This window comes from Electrona antarctica (genome assembly GCF_951216825.1).
Source record: "Electrona antarctica genome assembly, chromosome: 10".
Classification (NCBI taxonomy): domain Eukaryota; kingdom Metazoa; phylum Chordata; class Actinopteri; order Myctophiformes; family Myctophidae; genus Electrona; species Electrona antarctica.
The window spans coordinates 16,883,680-16,907,985 of NC_136791.1; the positions used below are offsets into that span (position 1 = coordinate 16,883,680).

Here is a 24,306-nt window from a genome sequence, read left to right on the forward strand (position 1 = left end):
CTTTTAGATCAGTGCATGACACTGGCTCAACATGTGAAGGTGAAGTATATTTGTGACAAAGAGAGAATCAACCAGGTGCTTGCTTGATCAAGGTGCAATCAAAGTATAAAAGTAAAGTAGACTGGTGCTTCAAAGATCAGTGGGACTGGAATGCTAGAGAAAAGGGAATGTTTCGACTCACACAGGAGTCTTTATCATTCCCTGCCATGCCCTCTCCTCATTTTAAAACATTTGAGTGCTTGGATCGCTACCTTTTCTTTCTCTAGTATGAAATACTGTATATTTGTATTGAATACATGATCTGACACCCTCTGTTTGAAATTATCTTTAATGGCTTTTTTAATAAGCAGGATCTGTTGGCAGTTTTACACGGAGTCCGACATCTACAGTCCACAATGATATACAAACTGATAAAACCATACTGTGTAAACACATAAGTGACCATATAAAAAGATACAATGCAAATCAATACAATCAAATAAACATACTAAGAAACAAACTAGGGAAAACAGTAACTTAAACAACAAAACAAGCAATCTATTCTAGCAGTTGTTATATTAATGCATTGCGATGAAACCAGCAGTGCACCTGAATACAGTATATGTTTACATTTTGTATGACTGATTCTTTCAGGTGTAGGCCTATTAATATCCTGTGAATGCATTCAAAATTAAGCTTGATATTTGGATACAATCTGAAGGACTAATTATTTAAAAAAACATGTGTTTCACATAAGTCAGCCTCCTGGTGGTGCTATAAGAGGCAGATTTTAAAAATGCAGGGCAGATGTTTTTCCTTGGCTTCTAGGGAGTGTGCATACAAACTTGTATGCATATCGTGCAGTTATAGGTAAAGACGTGACTGGGCCTCTTATACTGCCACCATGAGGCTGATTTGAAAAACATAGCATAGGGGCCATATGGGGCTGACATTCGGTTAGTCCGACTCCCAAGTAGGAGTTCAACAAGGACCCACGTCCAACCCACACTCCACCAGATGACTGGTTTCTAACTAAACGGTTATGGCCTATTAACTAAAATGTTGGTATTGGTAAATCTGTTATGTCAGGGATCTATGTCAGGGATCTATATGATCCCTGATTTACTATCATCCCTAATGATGTCACGAGACCTGGGCACAATATATGCATGGGGGCTTTCCCCATGTATGTGGATTGTGAGTGACTATGAAACGCAAGGTTTCATAGTTAAAAGGTCAAATAATGACATCTGATTAAAATACAATTAATTCATTACAAATTTCGAATTAAAATCTAATTAGATTTTTTTTAATCGAGCCCCATCCCTAGTTTTTTCACCTGTATGAGTTCTCATGTGTACCTTCAGACTTGAAGCTCGATCGAATATCTTTTCACAAACTATACAAGCAAATGGTTTCTCACCTGTATGAGTTCTCATGTGTTCCTTCAGACTTGAAGCTCGATCGAATCTTTTTTCACAAACTAAACAAGGAAATGGTTTTTCACTTCCTGTATGAGTCCTCATGTGGTCCTCCAGACTTGAGGTTCGACTAAATCTTTGTTCACAAACTGTACAAGCAAATGGTTTTTCACCTGTATGAGTCCTCATGTGTATCTTCAGATGACAAGTTTTTCTGAATCTTTGTTCACAAACTGTACAACTAAATGTTTTTTCACCTGTATGAGTCCATATGTGTGCCTGAAATTGTGAAGTTGTTCTGAATCTTTGTTCACAAACAGTGCAAGTGAAGGGTTTTTCACCTGTATGAGTCTTCATGTGTCTCTTCATACTTGATTAAAATACGATTAATTTAGATTAATTCATTACAAATTTCGAATTAAAATCTAATTAGATTTTTTTAATCGAGCCCCATCCCTAGTTTTTTCACCTGTATGAGTTCTCATGTGCACCTTCAGATTTGAAGTATAATCAAATCTTTTTTCACAAACTAAACAAGGAAATAGTTTTTCACCTCCTGTATGAGTCCTCATGTGCACCTTCAGACTTGAAGTTTGATCAAATCTTTTTTCACAAACTAAACAAGGAAATCGTTTTTCACCTCCTGTATGAGTCCTCATGTGTTCCTTCAGACTTGAAGCTCGATCGAATCTTTTTTCACAAACTAAACAAGGAAATGGTTTTTCACTTCCTGTATGAGTCCTCATGTGCACCTTCAGATTTGAAGTATAATCAAATCTTTTTTCACAAACTAAACAAGGAAATAGTTTTTCACCTCCTGTATGAGTCCTCATGTGCACCTTCAGACTTGAAGTTTGATCAAATCTTTTTTCACAAACTAAACAAGGAAATCGTTTTTCACCTCCTGTATGAGTCCTCATGTGTTCCTTCAGACTTGAAGCTTGATCGAATCTTTTTTCACAAACTAAACAAGGAAATAGTTTTTCACCTCCTGTATGAGTCCTCATGTGCACCTTCAGACTTGAAGTTTGATCAAATCTTTTTTCACAAACTAAACAAGGAAATCGTTTTTCACCTCCTGTATGAGTCCTCATGTGTGCCTCCAGACTTGGGGTTCGAGTGAATCTTTTTTCACAAAATGTACAAGGAAATGGTTTTTCACTTCCTGTATGAGTCCTCATGTGGTCCTCCAGACTTGAGGTACGACTAAATCTTTGTTCACAAACTGTACAAGCAAATGGTTTTTCACCTGTATGAGTCCTCATGTGTGTCTTCAGATGACAAGTTTTTCTGAATCTTTGTTCACAAACTGTACAACTAAATGGTTTTTCACCTGTATGAGTCCATATGTGTGCCTGAAATTGTGAAGTGTTTCTGAATCTTTGTTCACAAAAAGTGCAAGTGAAGGGTTTTTCACCTGTATGAGTCTTCATGTGTCTCTTCATACTTCCTTTATCACTAAATCTTTGTTCACAAACTGTACAAGGAAATGGTTTTTCACCCGTATGAGTCTTCATGTGCGTCTTCAGACTTGAAGTTACACGGAAACATTTTTCACAAACTGTACACATGAAGGGTTTTTCACCTGTATGAATCCTCATGTGTCTTTTCAGATTACTCATGCAATTACAGACTTGGCCGCACTCTGTACAACTATAGGTCTTTCTTTTGTTTGATTTCAGTTCGTTTAATCCGGACTGATCTTTTGTTGTCTCCTCCCAGTAATCACTGTCATCAGTGTCAGATTCAGAACTGTGTGAAGACAAGAGCCTAGTTGGTTGTGATGTTCCACTGTGCTCTACACTAGATTGTGTCTTCACGTGTCGAGTTGAGGTGCTGGCTAGAGGCGACTTTCTGTTTTCATCTTCAATTTTCACTGCCACTGATGTCAACATTGACCCATCACCCTCCTCTGGTCCTTGAAGTAGCTTCTCCTGTTCTGCTTTAATCTGTGGAGGTTCTGGTTCCTCCTGGATCAGACAGAGTCTCTTCTCCTGTTGTCCCTGTTTAATCTGTGGAAGCTCTGGATACTCTTGAACTAGACTGAGCATCTTCTCCTGCGGTTCTTCTTTAATATGCAGAGGTTCTAGTTTCACCTGAACCAGACCGGGGCTACTCTCCTGCTGTTCTTCTTTAATCTGCAGAGGTTCCAGTTTCACCTGGACCAGACTGGGGCTACTCTCCTGCTGTTCATCTTTAATCTGCAGAGGTTCTAGTTTTACCTGGACCAGACTGGGGCTACTCTCCTGCTGTTCAGGAGAAAACTCCTTCCATACAGGGAGGAGAAGGAAATCTAGGAGGAGAGGAGAGGTAACATCAGTAGAGAAAAACTCATTGTGTTTTCTAATCGATTGTGCAATAATGTCTAGTGAAATAATTCATCCATCTATCTATCTTCTTACATAAACTTCCTTCAATGAGCTCCTATGTATGGGACATGGAGTTGATTAATTATCCTGCAATTTTCAATTTGTGTCCCATACCAGGACGTTTACATGTGTTTAGCTGTGAATGCGGCCTCGTAACATACAGAGATACAGATACAGAATAATATCTTTAGTTTAGTTTCTTTCGATCATCATCAACAAATCATTACAATTGCAGACCTGCCAACCTTGGGATATTGCCATGAATACCACTTGCGCGTGCGGAAAAGAGCCTAGTCTGTATATTCATTCACATAGGCTATTGATAGACCATGCATGTGAATTAATTAATTTACTTCATTGAGTGTGTATTATATAGCCTAGTCTGTATAACTATTCACATAGGCTGCTCATTGTTGATAAGATAGACCATACAGTACATTTATGATGTATTCATTTCACATATTACATTACGGCATGCACTCTCACTGCACTGCACACACACTTACACAGAAATCTATGTTGTGACACCCAACACCGCTCTCGCTCTCTCTCACCATTGATTTAGCACAGAGGAAGGCTGGAGTACTGACTGACTCCTCTCAGTCAGACACTCTCTCCCTTACAATTTCCCCCCCATAAAATTCACTTGATTATGACAACAGCGAAGATTTATATGTAATATTTACATTGTCCGTCCGTAGAAGCACTGAAGCAGAGAGGAGCTAGCTGCCTAGCCTAGCTCCTGACTGCTTCTTGTCACACTGACACACAGACTCACATACAGACACAGGCAAGCAAGCTGAGATAGCCCCGCCGATCTGCAAGCCTACAATGCTTCGCTGATGCAATGCGCTGTGGGCTTGTAGTTCAGCTGTGCACATTCCCTTCACGACAGTTTACACCGAAGCAAAAACAGGCACTATGAGACAGAACCTATCTGCGCGGTTAGAAGTTGTAAAATAATATTAATATATTAATCTATCTATCTGTGTACTGTGTTAGAGTGTTGAGCTGAGCTTATGAGCTCATGCAGAGCTATGCATTCAATCAGGCTGCAAGAGTTCACTACGAGCCGAATGTCATATTTCTGGCAGAAGCAGTTGGGGGCTAATTTCACAGAATTTCACCCTGCATCCCCCGAAATTGTGTAGTTGTTATTGCACAGTTCGTACCTGCGTATAGACACCTAGAATTGCGTGGTTCATACACAAAATGCGTGCAGGTTGGCAGGTCTGCAATTGACATTACATGGAACATTTTTTGGTTGATCGAAAAGGCATAGGCTGAAGCTCAAAGCTTATTAATGCCTATCCGTTTTAATCTTGCTGAAGCTCATGGCAAAATGGAAATATTTTACCAACTTTACTAACCCAAAACTATCAAATGGATATGAAACTAATGATTGGGTGAATAACTACACAAGAAGCATTACAAGTAAAAATGCCTCCGCAAGGCACAATGACATCCTAATGAAGTTTAGCCCATTACATGTGTTGTTTATCTTATGAAGGTCCACATTCCAAAACATCACCAATGTTTTTACATTAGTACTAATTAAGTGATTGGGTTTTTTTTTACCTGAGAGTGTCCCATCTAGTAATGCCAATGTTGACCCATCACCATCTTCTGGTCTTTGAACTGGCTCCTCCTGTTCCTCTTTAACCTGTGGAGGTTCTGGTTCCTCCTGTACCAGACTGGGGTTCCTCTCCTGCTGTTCAGATGAAACCTCTGTACACACAGGAAGGAGTGTGATGTCTAGAAGGAAGAGAGAGGAGGGAGAACATCAGGAGAGAGCAACTCAATAGCCCAATTCCAATACCTTAATTTCTGCCACGTGGCCTCCTCTGCACTCTGTCCTCCAACATTACCCGGAAATGTCTTGCATCTCAAATGTTAATTTGCTTTTGGAGGAGCCAAGAGAGAGTAGAGAGGAGGCTGCCCAAGCCTCTTGAAGCAAGGATCAGCAAGTGTACATCAAGTTTGGTAGTGTTTTGTTATTGCCATTAATAATTTTTCTATTGCAATGGCAAATTTGAAAAATGTACTACTGGACATACTTAACCACTCAAAACCCTGCGGGGGACCTCTTCGCTCAGAGAACAAAGATTACAATGTAACCAACCAGGGGTTCAAAGCTTTCATCAAAGTCAATCACGCAGTGGGAGCCTGGCAGACGCACAGCCATCAACAGAATGTGTATTTGCTTGCGGGCATCGGCTCGGTTTAAAGGCTACGACTGTTGGGAAGCAAGTTGAACCAGCGGGGGTCAGGGAGACAGTGGACACGCACGTACAGGGCATGTGTGTTTGCCGTGGAGTGGATCATATGGCAGACAGTCTGCAAGTTGTCATTTGGGTGACCGACCATAACCCGGAGCTACAAGGGAGTGAGGCGAGACATCGGCAGCAGCAGCACAGACGCGGCTGCAGAGCCAGAGCCAGCCCAGCAGCACATCATCGGAGCGCACGGAACCGGACTGTGTGTGGTAGGCAGCAGGCTCAGCGGTGCAGTGCCGATAAAGGCCTACAAATGAAGTACAATGGCCATCGTATAATGTAGGCTGCTACAGTATGTGTGCACAGAGCACACTAAGTAAAATCCAGTGCATTGGTAAATGCCTTAAAAAGACTTTGCGCGAGATAAGGTGTGTTGTTTTGGACAGACTTTTATTGCAGTTTACACGTGGACCATATAATTGTCCTGGTTCGGCTATTAACACCTGTGCATTCCGCATTGTTTAATAAAAAGCATTTTTGTCCGATCGCCGGACAGTTTTTTCCCCCTTGTATTTCCTCCTTTCCTCCTGTCGGGACCCGACATGTCGGGCTCATTACCATAATTGGTGGTTGGGATTCGGTTCGGGTCGGCCATGCTGTTGATATATAGAAAAGTGTAAATATGAAAAAAACGATCCGACTAGTCTGTCTCTCTATGTGTTTCCTGGTTAACCAGGACGCGTGGTGCAGTGTGACAACGCACTGCAAGCAGGAACACCGCTTGTTGTTGCAAGCTTGCAACGCAAGCAGCAACACCGCTTGTTGTTGCAAGCTTGCAACGCAAGCAGCAGCAGCGAACGTAGCCCCATGTGAACCTCAGTCCCTACACTAATTCTGTAGGTCAGGAGCTACAGAATGAGCGTAGGGACTGAGGTTACATATGGGGCGCAGCTGGAAGAACCACTGAAGAGAGGAGGGCGGCGTTAGCCTAGGTTGAACTCACCCACGGTGGATGTGATCCTCTTCCTCCATGACAACATGTAAACTGCGATGGTTGGATTAATATAGTTTGATTTATTAGCTGTTAAACAGTGAACAGTTGAGTATGAGTAAATAACTCGATCCGTGCCCATGGACCACGGCAAATTAGGGTACCAATAATCGCCTGCCGCTGGCGCTGATTGTTTGATTGAATAGCACTTTATTAAGAGTTTGCAACTTTGCACGAACAGTCCAAAAGTAGCCTACAGCTGCCCGCTCCACGCTGTGTGGATTAAATATTGCCAATGCAGAATTGCCGATGTCAAATCAATCTGGTCCCATTTCATGGTAATTTACAAGACAGTGGGGTATGACTAAACGTAACAGTCAGGCAAGGCAAGCTGTGGGGGGGGGAAGCGTCGGTGTCGGGCCCGGGTCGGGCGCATATATATTAATAATTAAGGTCGAGCTTGTTTCGGGTCGGACACAAAGGTGTCGGTGTCGGGCCCGGGTCGGGCTGTATAAAGTCGACCCGATCCCAGCTCTAGTTGTCACATGCATAGTTTTTTAGCCTGTGGCTAAAATAAAACCTCAGAGTCATAGACAACTGCTTTTCATCCCGAACAGTTAAATTAACACTTAATTGGGATATATTACACCCAAGGACAGTTCAGGCCTCTCCAGGGTTTAAAGGACCACTTCACCACTTTTCAACCTATCTTCATATAATAGGTCCTCACTAATAACCATGATAAAATGGCATTTTTTTTGTTCTACTCTGTGTCTCATAGGAGAGCTGTGGGCAGTTAAGAAACCTGTCCACCAGTGACATCATCGATGGGGAACCCAAGCTAATAGAAACTAAGGCTTTCTAGTCCTGAAAAGTTGCAGTGCAAAAATGGAAGCCATCTTTCTCACGATAATAAAATCTTGTTTAAAAATAATTCTTCCTAACGATGTCACTGGTGGACGGGTTTCTGAACTGCCCACAGCCCTCCTATGAGACACAGACTTAGTAGAAAATAATTGTGCCATTGTATCATGATTATTACTGAGGACACATTATGAAGATAGGTTGAAAAGTGGTCCTTTAACTGTTAAACAACCAGTAAGCAGCTATATGCACCCCAGGGCAGTTCACTGGTCCCTCTTAGGGTTTATTTATTGTGTACAGTGTACAGGTAGCTTAATTTACAAACATATTTTATGAAAAGGGTAAATAGAAAATTGTGATCTCACTGTCAGAGCAGAGGGATGTGGTGCCACCTTTTAGAATGCTTACAACAAATGCTTCTTAAAAATATATAAATATACAAATGAGCCAGTCTTTTGAACGGCTCTTTGAAAGGAATGGCTCCCAGAGATCCGGCTCCCTTCAAAGAACCATAAATGTTCATATGCATTTGTCATTTGAACAGAATATCTGTAAATGTGAATATTTATCAAACTGAGAAACTAAATATTGTTCATTGAAGAGAATAAATCTGTAAGCAATTTATTTAATGTCCTTTGCATTTTGTTTTATTTAAAAAGAATCGCAACAAAGACGTGTATTTGTGTCCTAATATTTATAAATACGTTTAGGCATTGATTATATAACTATCAGTGTTTATTATTTAAACAACTAGTCTGTGTGGATGTGTGCACATGCATTGAGCCCGTCAGAAATAGCGTGTTTTTTAAACATATTTTAGTGGTAGATCTTGGCTTACAATTGGGAATAAAATGGGCTCTTGGGCTTGAAAAGGTTGGTTGGTACCACAGTCCCAGAGCCCCAGCGCTGACCCAGCACATACTGAATTTAAAATATTTGCAAGTATGTTCAATTTAAAATATGTACAGTTATGTTCACTTATAAATATTTACAACATATTTACAACCCCTGGAGCAGCCGGACAGCCAGATGCCATCAGATGCTACCCAGAGCCTGGCCCCGCAAGACGCCAGGGCCAGAGACCACAGGGGTAAATGGCCACTCAAGCCACTCAAGTCTGCCAGATGCAAGACTGACTTGACTGGTGAAGGTGACAGCTTTTAAAAACCGACGGTAGACCTAGGGGCTGTATAGGGATTCGAAGACAGGCGCACTTGACCACCCCTTGGTCCGCAGCTGCACAGGCCCTGTGGCAGGCTGCAGGGACCAGGTGGAGGGCCAGGTCCCTGCAGGCGTCAGGAAGAAGGCGGTGGCTGTCGGGAGGCTTGGCGTCAAGCTCCTCCGCGCCGACCAGCGTGCCTTCCACTACCCCGCCTAGTGGCATTCAGGTATAGGCCCTGCTTAAGTCCTCAGGGGGCTCTTCCTCCTGAAGGTCCTCAGTCTGCTCTGTGTGTGCAACCTCCGGCTCCCTATGCACACCCCTTCGGCCATCAGCCATGTTTGGCCCCTTGGCCAAACATGGCTTCTCTGGTTGGGACTGGTACAGTAGTAGATGACGCCTCACTGAACAGAGGGCTGCCGCCGCCCTGCCCGCTGCAACCGCCTGTTCCTTGAACAGCTTGGGGAACATGGAGGCGAGCTGTTGCAGCTCCTCGAGGTCAAGGCCGATCGTCACGTATGCCCCCGCATGAGCTGGCGCTGATAGAGACAGAATAGCCCCTGTGTTGGCCAGCTTTGTCTGAGCAGCCATGGCTTTGTGCATCTTAGCCAGTAAGGGATCCATCACCTGACAGTTCTTACTGGGGGCACCTTCCATCCCCAGAATGGATCAGAGCAGCCATGGCCCTGTCCACAGGGGGAAGCTCATCACAGCCCATGTCCCCCGCATTCCTGGTGGCAGCAAGTAGCCTGCCCTCTCTTAAGACGAGCCTACTTGTCATGAGTGTATTCATTTGATAGGATGAGTATACTCTTCTAAAGCAGAGGTTCCCAGCCACCGGTCCACGGATATGCCGCTGGTACGCGAGAAGGGAATCACAACAAAAAAAGAAAGGACAAACACAGGCAGCGGATTGGCCGTTGCCTGTGTTTGGAATGCAAATGTGTGCCTTTCAGGCAGCCTTTGTATCCTACTCGTCTGGCAAAAGGTTCTTTGAAAACCTTTTGTGTTACTCAGGGCCGGTTCTAGGGGGGGGCAGGGGTGGGCATAGCCCACCCAAACGTGCGTCCTGCCCACCCAATGTGGGTTTGTTCGATATGGTGATAAATATCGTCGGGACGATACAACGTCTCCAGAGATACGGCTTTTTAGAGTTATCGTTTCCATCACGATAAATTCACTCCATCAGATGCAGCGCATGCACGTTCTATGATGTGTAATTTATACTTCTGCAGTACGACGGTTTCGTTCACCAAAAATAACAAATCTACAAGCTAACAACGCTTCGCTACTGCACCGCAATGCAAGGCATTGTTTGCTTATAGATCGGGTGGGTTCTGAGCACTCCCAAAGTCCCCGCCCCTTTCTTCTGAGCAGAGAGGGAAGCACTGCAGGAGTTTGTCTACACTCACTGCGCTCCGCACACGGCGCACAGAATAATGTGTAAAGAAAGACGAAAGAAATGGACAGGCAATTATACTCAGATGTCGAGCGAGTGGAGGTTGAGGAAGGGCTAGTTCCCAAAAAGAACTGTACAGCAGTGGTATGGAACTATTTCGGATTCTCCGTCCGTAAGGGACAAGGACGAACATTATTTTGAAATATTTTCAAACTCCTACGGTTTCGCCGACAGCCACTTCATAGTTTGCAAAACACACGCTGTGTGTGTGTGTGTGTGTGTGTGTGTGTGTGTGTGTGTGTGTGTGTGTGTGCTGACTTGCGCTGTACACTCCGTCAGTCTTCTCCTCCCTTGCTCAGTCTATAATGTAGCTCCGCCAAAACTCAAGAAACTTTCATGACAATTTAAAGTGAATCCTACTTTATGCGACGTGCGTCCATTGATGATAGCCTACTCTTTGTAAACTCAGTCGCCACGTTCAAAAACTTATCCAGCAAACCAACTCAGCAAAACCTTATAGTATTCCATGGAAGCAGATGGGATCAACACTTGCAAGCATAACATTTTAAATCCCTAATAGAGAGTAAAACCACAACATAAACCGGAGTTTCACTTATCTAAGGAATGACATGAGGTATTCCTTTTGCCTTGAAGAGCAGTAAATTAAGGCAGAGTGTTGACAAAGCTTTGCTTTTTTTGCCTTGAAAATTATGAAAGGCAGACGTTTTGCATGGCTCTGCTCACTCAATCAAGGACCCCTAAATTAATATGTATTTGTGGACCCCAATCTGAAAAAATATTGTGTGTGAGCTTGTAGATCGGCTATTTTCAAGTAGCCAATGTGTATGATTAAAGTGGTTAAATAGATATTTATGATATTCATAAATTTAGCTGGGGACCTCCTGGAACTGCTGGACCCCACTTTGAGAACCAATACCATAGGGTGTAGGTTAATCACTTTTTCAAAAGTGATTATATTATATATCATATTTTGCTGCATAAATTCACATAAAACCCTGCATATTCCATCGCATAATCAATATTAAATAATAATATTTTTGCCCGCGTTTTTCTGGAGGGTCTACTAAATGGTATTTATTTTAGTTTTGTGTTACATTGTACTAGTGTAAATCACACCTGTGTGAAGTGAGGGGCGCTCTGATTGCTATGATGTGATGTAATGCTGTAATGTAAACTGTGTCAAAACAAACATTAAATTCTCTTTATTGTTAATGGGATTTAATGTTTGTGTTAGGGACAAAACAAACATTAATTTCTCTTCATTGTCAATGGCGTTTTTAAAACAAACATTGAATTAAAAACAAACATTAAATCCGTATATAGGAGGGGCTAGCGCCCCTCAAAAACGCGCAAAAAAATAGCGTGATAATATCGTTTATCGTGATACGGCTTGAAAAAATATCGTGATAATACTTTTGTCCCTACACCCCACCCGCGCCGGCGGAGTCGCCCCCCTTACAATTCTGTCTGCCCACCTGAGTGGGGCTGGCTAAATCCGGCCCTGAAGTTGACTCTTCTCCTCCTATGATCTTCACCCGTTCATATGTGTGCACAGCCACGGAACAACAGCTGCAGCCTATTTCATCACGATCGCGCTAATGAAACAAAACGCTACACGGTGACGGTACAGGATTATCATTTCATGTCAAGTATATGTATCAGAAGTTGATGTTACCCAGGTAAAGTAGGCTAATGCGTCAATCGCCCATGTTTAACGTTTTCCAGATGTCCAAAATTAATTTATGAAAGACATGAGCCTAACCTTTTTTCCCCCATTGTTGATATAACGTCATTTAGGTCAATGATATTTGATATAGGCTAACATTATGTTGTGATATAATAATATAGCAGCACAAAGCAGATGGACTGTATTAGCTCAGTGGCAAAGATTTCAGTACTTGTGCAGGAGAACCGGGTTTAAAAGTTACGGAGGGAACTGTTTAACTACCTGTAAATAAAACGGTACATACCCATCTTGTACAACTTTACTACGGGTTGCAGCGTTGCAGCAAATGGTCCATGCCTCTGGTCCATCTCTGGCTGTTCCTCTGACCATGCTACAAATCTTTTGGAGGCCATCTTTCTTGATGGAGTAGATCTACTCCTGTGGTCCTGTGTGGAAATCACCAATAGAAAAGAATGTTTAGTAATCATTCAGCAACCATACATTATTTAAACGTAGCTGTGCACTGAAAAATAGCAGATTTACAAGCTTACTACGCATGACGCCTAAAATTAAACCAATGCACATTGGCTGTAAAGCCTGTGCAACTGTTGTGTACCCGTCCCACCAATAACACACAGTGTTGGTTGGATGAATGAGGTTATTTTTACTGAGGTAGCTGCAATGATCAGTTCAGGAGTCAGGACATATATAATATATGCACTGGCTTTTCAGACGTTATTCCAAAGAGCTATCAGAACAGCTATTGTATAAAACATCTCTCTGTAATCTGTTACATGTTCATGAAATGTATTCCGAGGTGTGATTTTAACATTAGATTTTTTTAACAGGTGACAATCAGGTGATCTTGTAGTGGTTTTAATATGTAGCCCAATTCATTAAATATATTTACAGCTCCTATTAACCTAGTACATCTACATCATCATTTTACACAAATCTGTATAATAAATAAGACAATACAAACAATTGTTGTACATCACTCTGGTGGCAAACCAATTGTTGCGAACGCAGTGAGCATTTACTATGAGACCCAGCAGATCACGTCTGTGTGTCTGTGTGTCTGTGTGTGTGTGTGTGTCAGGCTGTAACACCACCCGCCCACCACCAGAGGGCGCAGCTGTATCACACACAAAAACACACACACACACATGCACGCACACACACACACACACACACACATGCACGCACGCACGCACACACAAAAAACGTAACTTAAAAAAAAACGTAACTTAAAAAAAAACTTAAAGAAAAAACTTTTAAAAAAAAAACCTAAAAAAGAAACACACGCACGCACACATACACACACTAAAAAAATAACTTGAAAAAACATTTAATTTCAAAAAACTTAACTTAAAAAAAACCTTAAAGTACGTAATTTATTCTAATTGTTGTTATTGCAATTTACGAGCTGCGTTCGCTTCCCGCGTTTGCGCGTCTTACTTGTTATTAAGATACAAGCACATCTTGACTTTATTTCTGGACAGAAAAAGCAAAAATGACCAGAAAACGTTCAAATCCCATCTATACTTCTCTTTGAACAAAATGTTTGAGGTGTATTCTTTTATACCACGTGTTTTTTAGGACCCTAATGGTGTCTAGATAAGATTTTGTCTTGTTTCCCTGGTCAATGAATTAATTAATGCTCGTTTTTATTAAGGGGTCGCGCTGCTGCCTCCTGCATTATGTGCAAATGCGAAACAGATGGCATGCAGGACCGTTCAGTGACTTACGACGAGCGCTTCCAAACTCCAGCACTTGTCTACGGGGGATTTTTATGAAAAACAAGCTTGGCAGATTGGGGACTAGATTCACCACATTGTAAAAAAAAATCTAGAGTTGCAAATTGCGGCTAGCCCATAGGCAGTGAGGCACTCGGGATTAGTGCTGCTAGCTAAACACACACACACACACACACACACACACACACACAGCCTGATAACCCCGTTTGGTGTTTTATGACCTGTATGTGTGTGTGTGTGTGTGCGCTAAATCCCCCCTGAAAGTTTTGCCAGAGGGCCCAGGCCCACCACTGAAAAGTGAAAACCATCCAAGCACCAGTGATTTGGATTCGATTGTTCATTGTAAAATATTGATTAGTCACTTGGCCTAGTGGACTTGGATATTTTAGTGTAACAAATATGACCTGCAATGGTCAGTTCAGGTCATACAGTAGCTATAGTGATCTGCAGTGGCATTTCCAGACATCGTCGTCTAAACATTATATTGATTTGTGTTACAAAATATACGGCAAAACGAATGTCTGATACAAAACGAGAATCATAATTAAATTAATCATAATTAAATTAGCGCGTCTGTCACGTCAGTGTGTATTTCAACAGATCTTACGTTAGTTTTAAGTTACTATAAAATAGTGTACTTGTACTTACTTTAGCAGAGAAATAGCAGCGAGGGACTCCACTTAGCAGAGAGCTAGCACAACTGCAGCCGTTTTGGGCACTGTTTCTTTGGCAAATCTAAGCTAGCAAATATAAGACTTCCGGTGGACGATCTCTTCAAAATAAGAGTACCCTCTAGAGTATTGAAAAAAAGATTAATTTGCACAATAAAACTATAAATTAAGCATTTAAACGATGCTATAAGACACACATTATGTAAAAATTAAAAAATAAGTAATAAGTAATGTTTCTGTGTAAATGGACTTTATAAAGTAGACGCTGGACAAAAATCCCTGCTATGTATCGACTAGTGTGACATATGCACATGTCCGGGGAGACCTCCTCTACAACACCACACCGTCCGCTAAGCAGCAGAGGTGTAAAACAAAAAAATGGCACGCCATACAGCGAGGTGAAAGGTCACTGTTTTTTTGGCAAATCTAAGCTAGCAAATATAAGACTAAAGTGGACGCTGGACAAAAATCCCTGCTATGTATCGACTAGTGTGACATACGCACATGTCCGGGGAGACCTCCTCTACAACACCACACCGTCCGCTAAGCAGCAGAGGTGTAAAACAAAAATTGGCACGCCATACAGCGAGGTGAAAGGTCACTGTTTTTTTGGCAGTCCACCTTAAGACAAATTATGTTTAAAAACAAATATTGTAAAGCAAAGCAAAGTTACTATATTTACCCAGGGTAACTGGACTAAGCATCAGATACTTGTTTACAGCCAGGCCCTGCTCATAGAACATTTCATGGTAGTGGTTCAATGCCTTGCTCAAGGGCACTTCAGCGGTGGTAATTTTAACGTGCCGGTCCGGGGATACGAACTGGCGACCTTCCGGTATCAAGACCGCTCCGCAAACCGTTCGGCCACCGCTGCCACAGGGATTTGGAAACTTTTTTTGCACAGTGAATGAGAAACACCGTAAGCAAACTGTATGCCTTTTTCTTTCCATTGAAAGTGTACACTGTTATATTAGCAATGATTAATTAAAAGGTATTTTTTTGTAACTTTCAAAGCCTTGTCTGTATTATTTTATTCTTTTATATTCTATTGTATTTTAGTCCGCTTTTTGACCTTTCACCTCGCTGTATGGCGTGCCATTTTTTGTTTTACACCTCTGCTGCTTAGCGGACGGGGTGGTGTTGTAGAGGAGGTCTCCCCGGACATGTGCGTATGTCACACTAGTCGATACATAGCAGGGATTTTTGTCCAGCGTCCACTTTAGTTCACTTTGGTCTGGAAATGGGATATTATTTTACCTGACCTCATGCCATAATTTTTTTTACACCTCTGCTGCTTTGCGGACGGTGTGGTGTTGTAGAGGAGGTCTCCCCGGACATGTGCATATGTCACACTAGTCGATACATAGAAGGGATTGTTGTCCAGCATCCACTTTATAAAGTCCATGCACTCCAGTGAATGGACTTGGGCACTCCAGTGCATGGACTTGGGCATTTATCCATTTAGATAACTTTTTTACGTTATTTCATTACTTATTTTTACACAGAAACATAATGTGTGTCTTCACAATAACTGTAATGTAATAATAATACTAATAATGTAATGTAATAATTATTTAGTTAACTACACTTTTATTCTGAAAGCAACCGGATGTCTTAAATTTGCTAGCTCTCAAACAGGAAGTTCTAGATTTGCCAAAAAGACGGAGCCGTTCTTTTGGCAGCAGATATAAGACTTCCGGTGGACTATCTCTTCAAAATAAGAGCACCCTCCGTCTTGTCTTCAGCTTGTTGGTGCTGATTGTGTGAGGTGTTGATTACCGCCACCTTCTGCTCCGGAGTGTGGATCAGATAAGAGATCCAATTCCCTCTCCCGTCCCAACCAAAAGTAAAGTAACTAAGTAGTTACTAATGAAGTACTGGTTTTAAGTACAGTTTTGCCTACATTTCATGATTATGCTTATTAAAAAATGATTCTTTATAGGCCTACTACGTGCTGCAGCTACTCCACTACATTTCAGAGTCAAGTATTGCACTTTTCAGTCCAATAATTATTTTAAAACGAGTTACTTTTCAGATTTAGATTATGATTACAAAACATATTATGCGATTTTGTTGTTTTTTGCCAACATTAGCCATTTGTTGAAAATACAGATTTACAAGATCACATCGTGTTGTGAGCTTGTAGATCTGCTATTTTCAAATGCATGTTGAGGGATCACTGTGGGTGGACACCCTCTTGAATTCTTAAAGGTATATTCAGTGATTTGACTTAATTCAAATATCACTTATTTTTTTATTTTTTTCTGGATAATTCTCCCTACTATAGAGTGTGCTGACCATATAAGGAGTTCCTCCCTGTCCCCAGTGAGCCCCTGGGGTCAAAAAACCCTAGTTTCAGTTTGGGCTTTGGGTGGCAAAGCCTTCATCCAATCAGGATGAGAGGGGCCTTCCTCCAATCATGATCGAGTGGGGGCGGGCCTTGGTGCACATGCTGTTGGCCTGTTGCACTTCCCCCCACTGTAGAGCGTGCATGTGCACATTTTGTTACCGGGGCGGACTGGGTGGTTTTCCAAATCACCCAAATCACTGAATGCTCCTTTAAGAGGTGACCCCAAAAACCTTTACAGAAAAGCTACAGACGCAACAAGGCTCCCAGACCAATTGTGCAACACAATGTCCATCATGGATTTGACAGTTAACAATACATCTATCTACTGATGAACAAACTTGGACAGTTGTTTCCGGAGTACTTTTTCCACCACTACCAGAGAAAACCCATTTCCCCTCCTGACTTTTCATTGGTCCATATTTTTTTAACCATAGACCTAGAACTCTAAACATCCCTTTTGTCATACAATCACTAAACACAGACCTATAAAATATTCCATAAAGATATTTCATACAGTATATCATATGATATAAAAAATTCAAAATATATTGAAGTACAGCAAAACATGGCAACTTGATGTCTTCTTTAATATTTCATCATGACCTTTTGGATGGAACCACAATTCATTAATATGGCATAAATAACTGTTTTAAACTATCAAATGTAGTGAGGAGAGAATAATACTAGCTACTTGACCAACAGGACATGTCAGAACAGACGCATAGGCACCCTCACAGCTGGCATTATATGGTAAATAATAAATATAGATTTAGCTTCTGATAGCAGCATGGCCAGGGGACATACTAGCTTCCTTTGTGACCCTACCTTATATGGAGATGTTTGACCACTTATTGGTTTAAACTTTAGGAGGGTTGGGAATCTGAGCCCACCCTTACATTGTTGTCTCTGTCCTGTACTGTATAAAGACCCTATTGAAATGTACTGTTGTGTGTTAGTCTCCCAAGGCCGTCGGGCTGAAGGAATGGCTGGGACATGGTTGTTGCGTTTATTTCCGAAAATAAACATGGAACTCCGAAACAACATTGCCTGACTGCTTGCGCCTCTTCATCTATCTGCCTGATTCTGCTTTAGACTTTCTTCAGTTTTAGTCTAAGTATTTTCAGTCTCAAGACTAAAGTCTCATGTTTGTTGTGCAGTATAGAGAGGGGAATACATTTCTCTCTTTAGTCCATTTACTTCACTTTCACAAAAAATAGATATCATAGGGAAGCCCTATCTTAGGGGGGGCATATTCCTTTCGGAACATAGGCCATTGATGAATCGTTTCCACCCTCGTCTGTCCTTTTTTGCCCTCCTCTCTTCTACTCTTTTCAGTGTTTCTGTTGACAACCAGGGTTTGTGGTTTGTTTTCGTTTCCCCCACCACTTCTAGACAGGTCTCCTTCCATATGTTGTTAGATAATAGTTGTATAGTATAAGAATGTTAAGATATAGTGTAATGGTATATTATAATATGGTAGCAGTCCATGATCGTGCTCTGTGAATTGGTTTCCTCCCGACAGCGACGTTGACCCACAGCCAAGGTACAAATGTTTCTAATACACATTTGTTTTCCCAAGTATACATTAGAGATTAAGAGGGACCCAAACAACAAAGTATTGAAAAGAACGTGTGAATTCACAATATATAGTTTCGTAGACCGTAAAAATTGGCTACTGGGAGGGCTGACAGGCCGACCGGCCTACCACGTCATTATGACTCAGACATAAACATATACAAACCCAGTGCGCCCATATAGTATATAGGCATATATGGAGATCCGGTTGTCCAGACTGAGCTGCACTGATCAAACCGATATGACCATATGGCCATGCCATTATATGGCCATGAGCTTGTAGTTTGGCTACTGTCAAATGGCTGACATGTAACTTAAGCCCTATATAAGACTTTGTACGTTTTGTAATAATATTCAAAATCTATAAAGTAACTCATATGTTTTGAAATCAAATGTATAATGGAGTAAAAATACAATATTTGGATCAGAGATGTGTGGAGTAAAAGTATCGGAAACTTTACAGTTTACACCACTGCATAAAAGGTACAAGGACTGACAGATACAGAGATCTCTAGAGCGTCGTAGTCCCGCCCCCTTTCATGACGACGAAATAATTCCCCATGCATTTTTCAAAAAGTATTTATTTAAAGATCTGTAAGCCTTGAACAAAACCAACTCGGATCGTGAAAAATCATGACAACAAACACAATATTTTGGGCCGAACAAATAATTAGAAAGAAGAAAAAAAGGGCAGGGCACAACACTTTTGTTGTTGTTTTTCTTCTTTGTAATTATTTGTTGGCCCAAAATATTGTGTTTGCTGTCATGATTTGTCACGATCTGAGTTGGCTTTGTTTGCGGCTTTAAAGGTCTACTTTTTGAAATGTCTATGAGAAAAATGAATGGGGAATTATTTCCTGGGCCAGTCGTCGTCATGAAAGGGGGCGGGACTGCGACACTCTATATACTGTATATAGTATGGACACAAAGGTAGAGATGGGTACTTTAATTTGACAAAGCACAAGACAAAACAGACAGGCTACAGAAATGGCCGCAATTATAAATCCCTTGGGGGCCAATATCTTCTAGCGAAAATCAACGGTTATGGTGTAGTGTAATAAAATTCGCAAGAACAGCAGAGGTATAAAAACAGGTATAAAATAATGTGGATCTCAGGATCCCCATAGGAATGGTGTGGCGATGGACCTGATGTGGTCAGCCTGTGACGTAAGTCATCGGACATATTTATGACACATTGTGAATCATATCCTATCCAAACCCCCTTTGAGAGCTTCGATTCTGTCTGAAATTGAAATTTATGAGAGCAAACGGTGAAAGAGATGGAGGAAGCGAGGAAGGAAGGGAGCACAACGGATAACTCACAAGTGATCACTGCACTCAAGCAAGAGAACGAAGCCCTGAAGAAAGAGAACACCTCCCTCGAAAGCAAGTGGTCACAGGTGGTCGCTGCCCTCAAGAACGAAAACACCGCCCTCAAGCAAGAGACCACCACCCTCAACGTAGACAACACCGCTGTCAAGGAAGAGAACGAAGACCTGAAGAAAGAGAACAACTCCCTCGAAAGCAAGTGGTCACAGGTGGTCGCTGCCCTCAAGAACGAAAACACCACCCTCAAGCAAGAGACCACCACCCTCAACGTAGACAACACCGCTGTCAAGGAAGAGAACGAAGACCTGAAGAAAGAGTACAACTCCCTCGAAAGCAAGTGGTCACAGGTGGTCGCTGCCCTCAAGAATGAAAACACCACCCTCAAGCAAGAGACCACCACCCTCAACGTAGACAACACCGCTGTCAAGGAAGAGAACGAAGACCTGAAGAAAGAGAACAACTCCCTCGAAAGCAAGTGGTCACAGGTAGTCGCTGCCCTCAAGAACGAAAACACCACCCTCAAGCAAGAGACCACCACCCTCAACGTAGACAACACCGCTGTCAAGGAAGAGAACGAAGACCTGAAGAAAGAGAACAACTCCCTCGAAAGCAAGTGGTCACAGGTGGTCGCTGCCCTCAAGAACGAAAACACCACCCTCAAGCAAGAGACCACCACCCTCAACGTAGACAACACCGCTGTCAAGGAAGAGAACGAAGACCTGAAGAAAGAGAACAACTCCCTCGAAAGCAAGTGGTCACAGGTGGTCGCTGCCCTCAAGAACGAAAACACCACCCTCAAGCAAGAGACCACCACCCTCAATGTAGACAACACCGCTGTCAAGGAAGAGAACGAAGACCTGAAGAAAGAGAACAACTCCCTCGAAAGCAAGTGGTCACAGGTGGTCGCTGCCCTCAAGAACGAAAACACCACCCTCAAGCAAGAGACCACCACCCTCGACCTAGACAACACCGCTCTCAAGGTAGAGAACAAAACCCTCAGGGAAGAGCACACCACCCTCAATGAAGAGAACAAAACCCTCAAGAAAGATAACAACACCCTCCGGGATGACAATGCCGCCCTCGCGGAAGAGAACACCTCCCTCAATAGCAAGTGGTCACGTGTGGTAGCTGCCCTCAAGAACGAAAACACCACCCTCAAGCTAGAGACCACCACCCTCAACGTAGACAACACCGCCCTCAAGGTAGAGAACAAAGCCCTCAGGGAGAAGCACACCACCCTCAATGAAGAGAACGAAGCCATCAAGCAGCAGAACACTGGCGTCGTGAAGGAGAACACCACCCTCAAGGAAGACAACAACACGCTCAGGGATGACAACGCCGCCCTCGCAGAAGACAGCGCCGCCATCGTGGAAGAGAACACAGCACTTGCGGAACACAACACTTCCCTCAGAGAGGAGAATACGGTTCTCAAGGAAGAGAACGCAGATCTAAAGGAAGGGAACGCCGCTCTTGAGGGAGAGAACATGGCTCTGAAGGAAGGGAGCGCGGCTCTAAAGGAAGAGAACACGACTCTGAAGGGAGATAACGCAGCTCTCACGGAAGAGAATGACACGCTGAAGGAAGAGAGCACTGCTCTCAAGGAAGAGAACACTGCTCTCAAGGAAGATAACATAGCCCTAAAGGATGATAACGCAGCTCTAAACGAAGAGAACAAGGCTATAAGAGAAGAGAACACCGCCTTCAAGGAAGACAACAAATCTATTGACGGAGAGAACACGGCCCTAAAAAAAAAGAACACAGCCATAAAAAAAAAGAACACAGCCCTCAAAAAAGAGAACACATCCATCAACGGAGAGAACACGGTCCTCAAAGAAGAGAATAAATCCATCAAAGAAGAGAACACAGCCCTCAAAACAGAGAACAAATCCATCAAAGAAGAGAACATCAGCCTAACAGAAGAGACCAATGCCCTTCAGAAAGAGAGCATCTCCCTCAAAGAAGACAATACTTCCCTCAAAAATGAGAACACATCCATCAACGGAGAGAACATGGCCCTCAAAGAAGAGAACAAATCCATCAAAGAAGAGAACATCGGCCTAACAGAAGAAACCAAGGCCCTTAAGAAAGAGAGAATCACCCTCAAAGAAGACAATACGACCCTCAAGGAAGAGAACAAATCCCTCAAGGAAGACAATACCGCCCTCAAGGAAGAGAGCATCGCCCTCAAAGAAGAAAATGCGGCCCTCAAGAAAGACAACATTGCCCTCACAGAAGAGAACGCGGTCCTCAAGGAAGAGAACATGGGCCTCAAGAAAGAGAGCGCAAGCCTTGAGGAAGAGAGCTCCGACCTCGACGATGAGAGTGCCACCTTCGAGGAAGTCAACAAGGCTCTCAAGGAAGAGAACAACGCCCTCGAGGAAGAAAATACCACTCTCAGCGAAGAGAACGCCACTCTCAAACAAAGGAACACTGCTCTCAGAGAAGGGAACACTGCTCTCAAGGAAGAAAACTCTGCCATCTGGGAAGAGAACACCACCCCCCGCGAAGACTTCACTGCCATCAGGGGGAAGAACGCCATACAGATAGAGAACAGCGTCCTCAATGAGTACCCAGCCTTCCAGGAGGGGAGCACTGGCTTCGATAAAGAGATCAATACCATCCAGGAAGAGATCACTGACATCCAGAAAAGGGTCACCACCCACAAAAATATTCTGCAAACATGGCTGAGAACGATGAGCACCAGCAGCTACAACTACAACCACCACTACCATAACCGAGCCTCATCAACGAACAGAAAAGAAACAAGGAGAAAGTGGGACTAGTTGATGAAATTAAGGTGTCGACTGAGAACAATGAGGATAACCATGATCAAACTGGATCTCAAGGAAGGACTGTGGGATCCTTTTTTACAGACTGAGAACATAAACCTTCATGAGAACCTACAGCACTCCATCAATCAGGAGTTTCAGTTCCGCTGGAGTTCCAGTTCATCCGAACTGGAGGCATATTTATACTACATGGATTGATATTAGAGTTAGACACTGCTGCAACATATTAAGTCTAACACCATACCCCTCTTCACCACAAACAAGAACAGGAGCCATAGTTGGAAAGGGACGGCAATAGCTGAATAGGTATAGGTAGAGACTAGAGTCTGCTTATTTAGGAAACAGAAGGTCCTTCCCCCTCTGTTCATCCAATCTGTGTCAAAGCAAGCCATCCAATCTATTTCAAAGTAAGCAAGACATTTTAACCCCGACTGCGAATCCTAAATAGGATGGATAAATGGATATTTGCCAGATTTGCCAGTGATGTTAGAGTTAGACAATGCAACAACGTATTAGGTCTCACAGCACACCTAGCAGTGATTAGAAAAGGTTCTGTAGCATGAGACAAGTGACAAGTGCTTCAAAACAAAGCTGTATGTTATAGGTAAGATTATAGCCAATTATTTCATTGTTTTACATCTGAGATCGAATATAGAGCCTTCGGACACCGGACTGCCAGCATGTCTTGATAGAGCGGTCAGTGGCACTCATGTAGCCAACTAGATCCCAACTTGTCCTTTTGAAATTAGCTGGTTGCTTCTATGTGTCTGCAGTAGTTAATAGCTACATGATATAATTTGTTTTGTGTATAATCTAACGGGCAATCTTTGATTTCAATACATCTTTCATAGATAAGATATTAGTCGCTTTTTGATTTTATGTGAATACATGCATTAATTCCATACATTTTATTCTGGTTAATTATATTTTAAGTGTGATTTAGACTAATTGTTTTATGTGTAAATGTGACTGTCCTTTGAGTCACCCCAGTGGACTCGACTAGTATTAAGTAGACGTGACATTGGTCTGTGCAGCACCATCAAGATGAAAGAAATATGCATTGTTTATAATAATTCAGTTATTCTGAAATGTGGTGTTGCTGCTACTGTGTTGCTGTTCAAGGGTACTACTCTACTTTTAAATACTACTTTAAGCGTATATTATTGCACAATGAAATTCATTATACTTTTATACCATTATTCATGTTCTGTTTCCTCTATGTGTTTATTTTCTAGCTGCATACAATATCCAGCTTCGCGCATTGTTTCAAACTTTTGGACTGCTGCCTCTGCTGTAGTATGGGCGTTATTAGTCTTAAAAATCACACCCGTGATAAGGGACCACCAAGAATGGTGGTCCCTTATTGGCCAAGTGTTCCCACCGACATCCGATTGGTAGGCCGATTTGCTCGTCTATTATTATTATTTGGCGGAAATTTGACCTAATTTCTCCTTTCATTGTCAATGGCAAATATTGAGACGTGTGGGGACAAGATTTAGCGGACATTTGACCTGAATTACCCTTTCATTGTCAATGGCAAATATTGAGACGTGTGAGGACAAAAACTGTATAGGAGGGCCTAGCGGCCCTCAAAAGCATCCTCCTATATTTATTAATATTGTGGCATGTGTAGTGTACCGATCCTGCATGTGAAACAGATGCTCTTAATTCAACAAACAGTAGTAGTAGGCCTACTGATTGTCACAGACTTATAAATGGTCATTAAATTGTCGCCGTTGTAGTGGATGAA

General features: G+C 42.3%; 1 long non-coding RNA gene across 1 annotated transcript; it reads right to left on the minus strand.

The window, feature by feature from the left end:
• Positions 1–324: 324 nt before the first annotated feature.
• On the minus strand, positions 325–14,572 carry LOC306931700. Its single transcript, XR_013791039.1, has 4 exons — positions 14,491–14,572; positions 12,390–12,531; positions 5,348–5,524; positions 325–3,693 (listed from the first exon to the last, which is right to left on the minus strand). It is a non-coding gene; the product is annotated as an uncharacterized lncRNA (long non-coding RNA).
• Between the last annotated feature and the right edge of the window lie 9,734 nt (positions 14,573–24,306).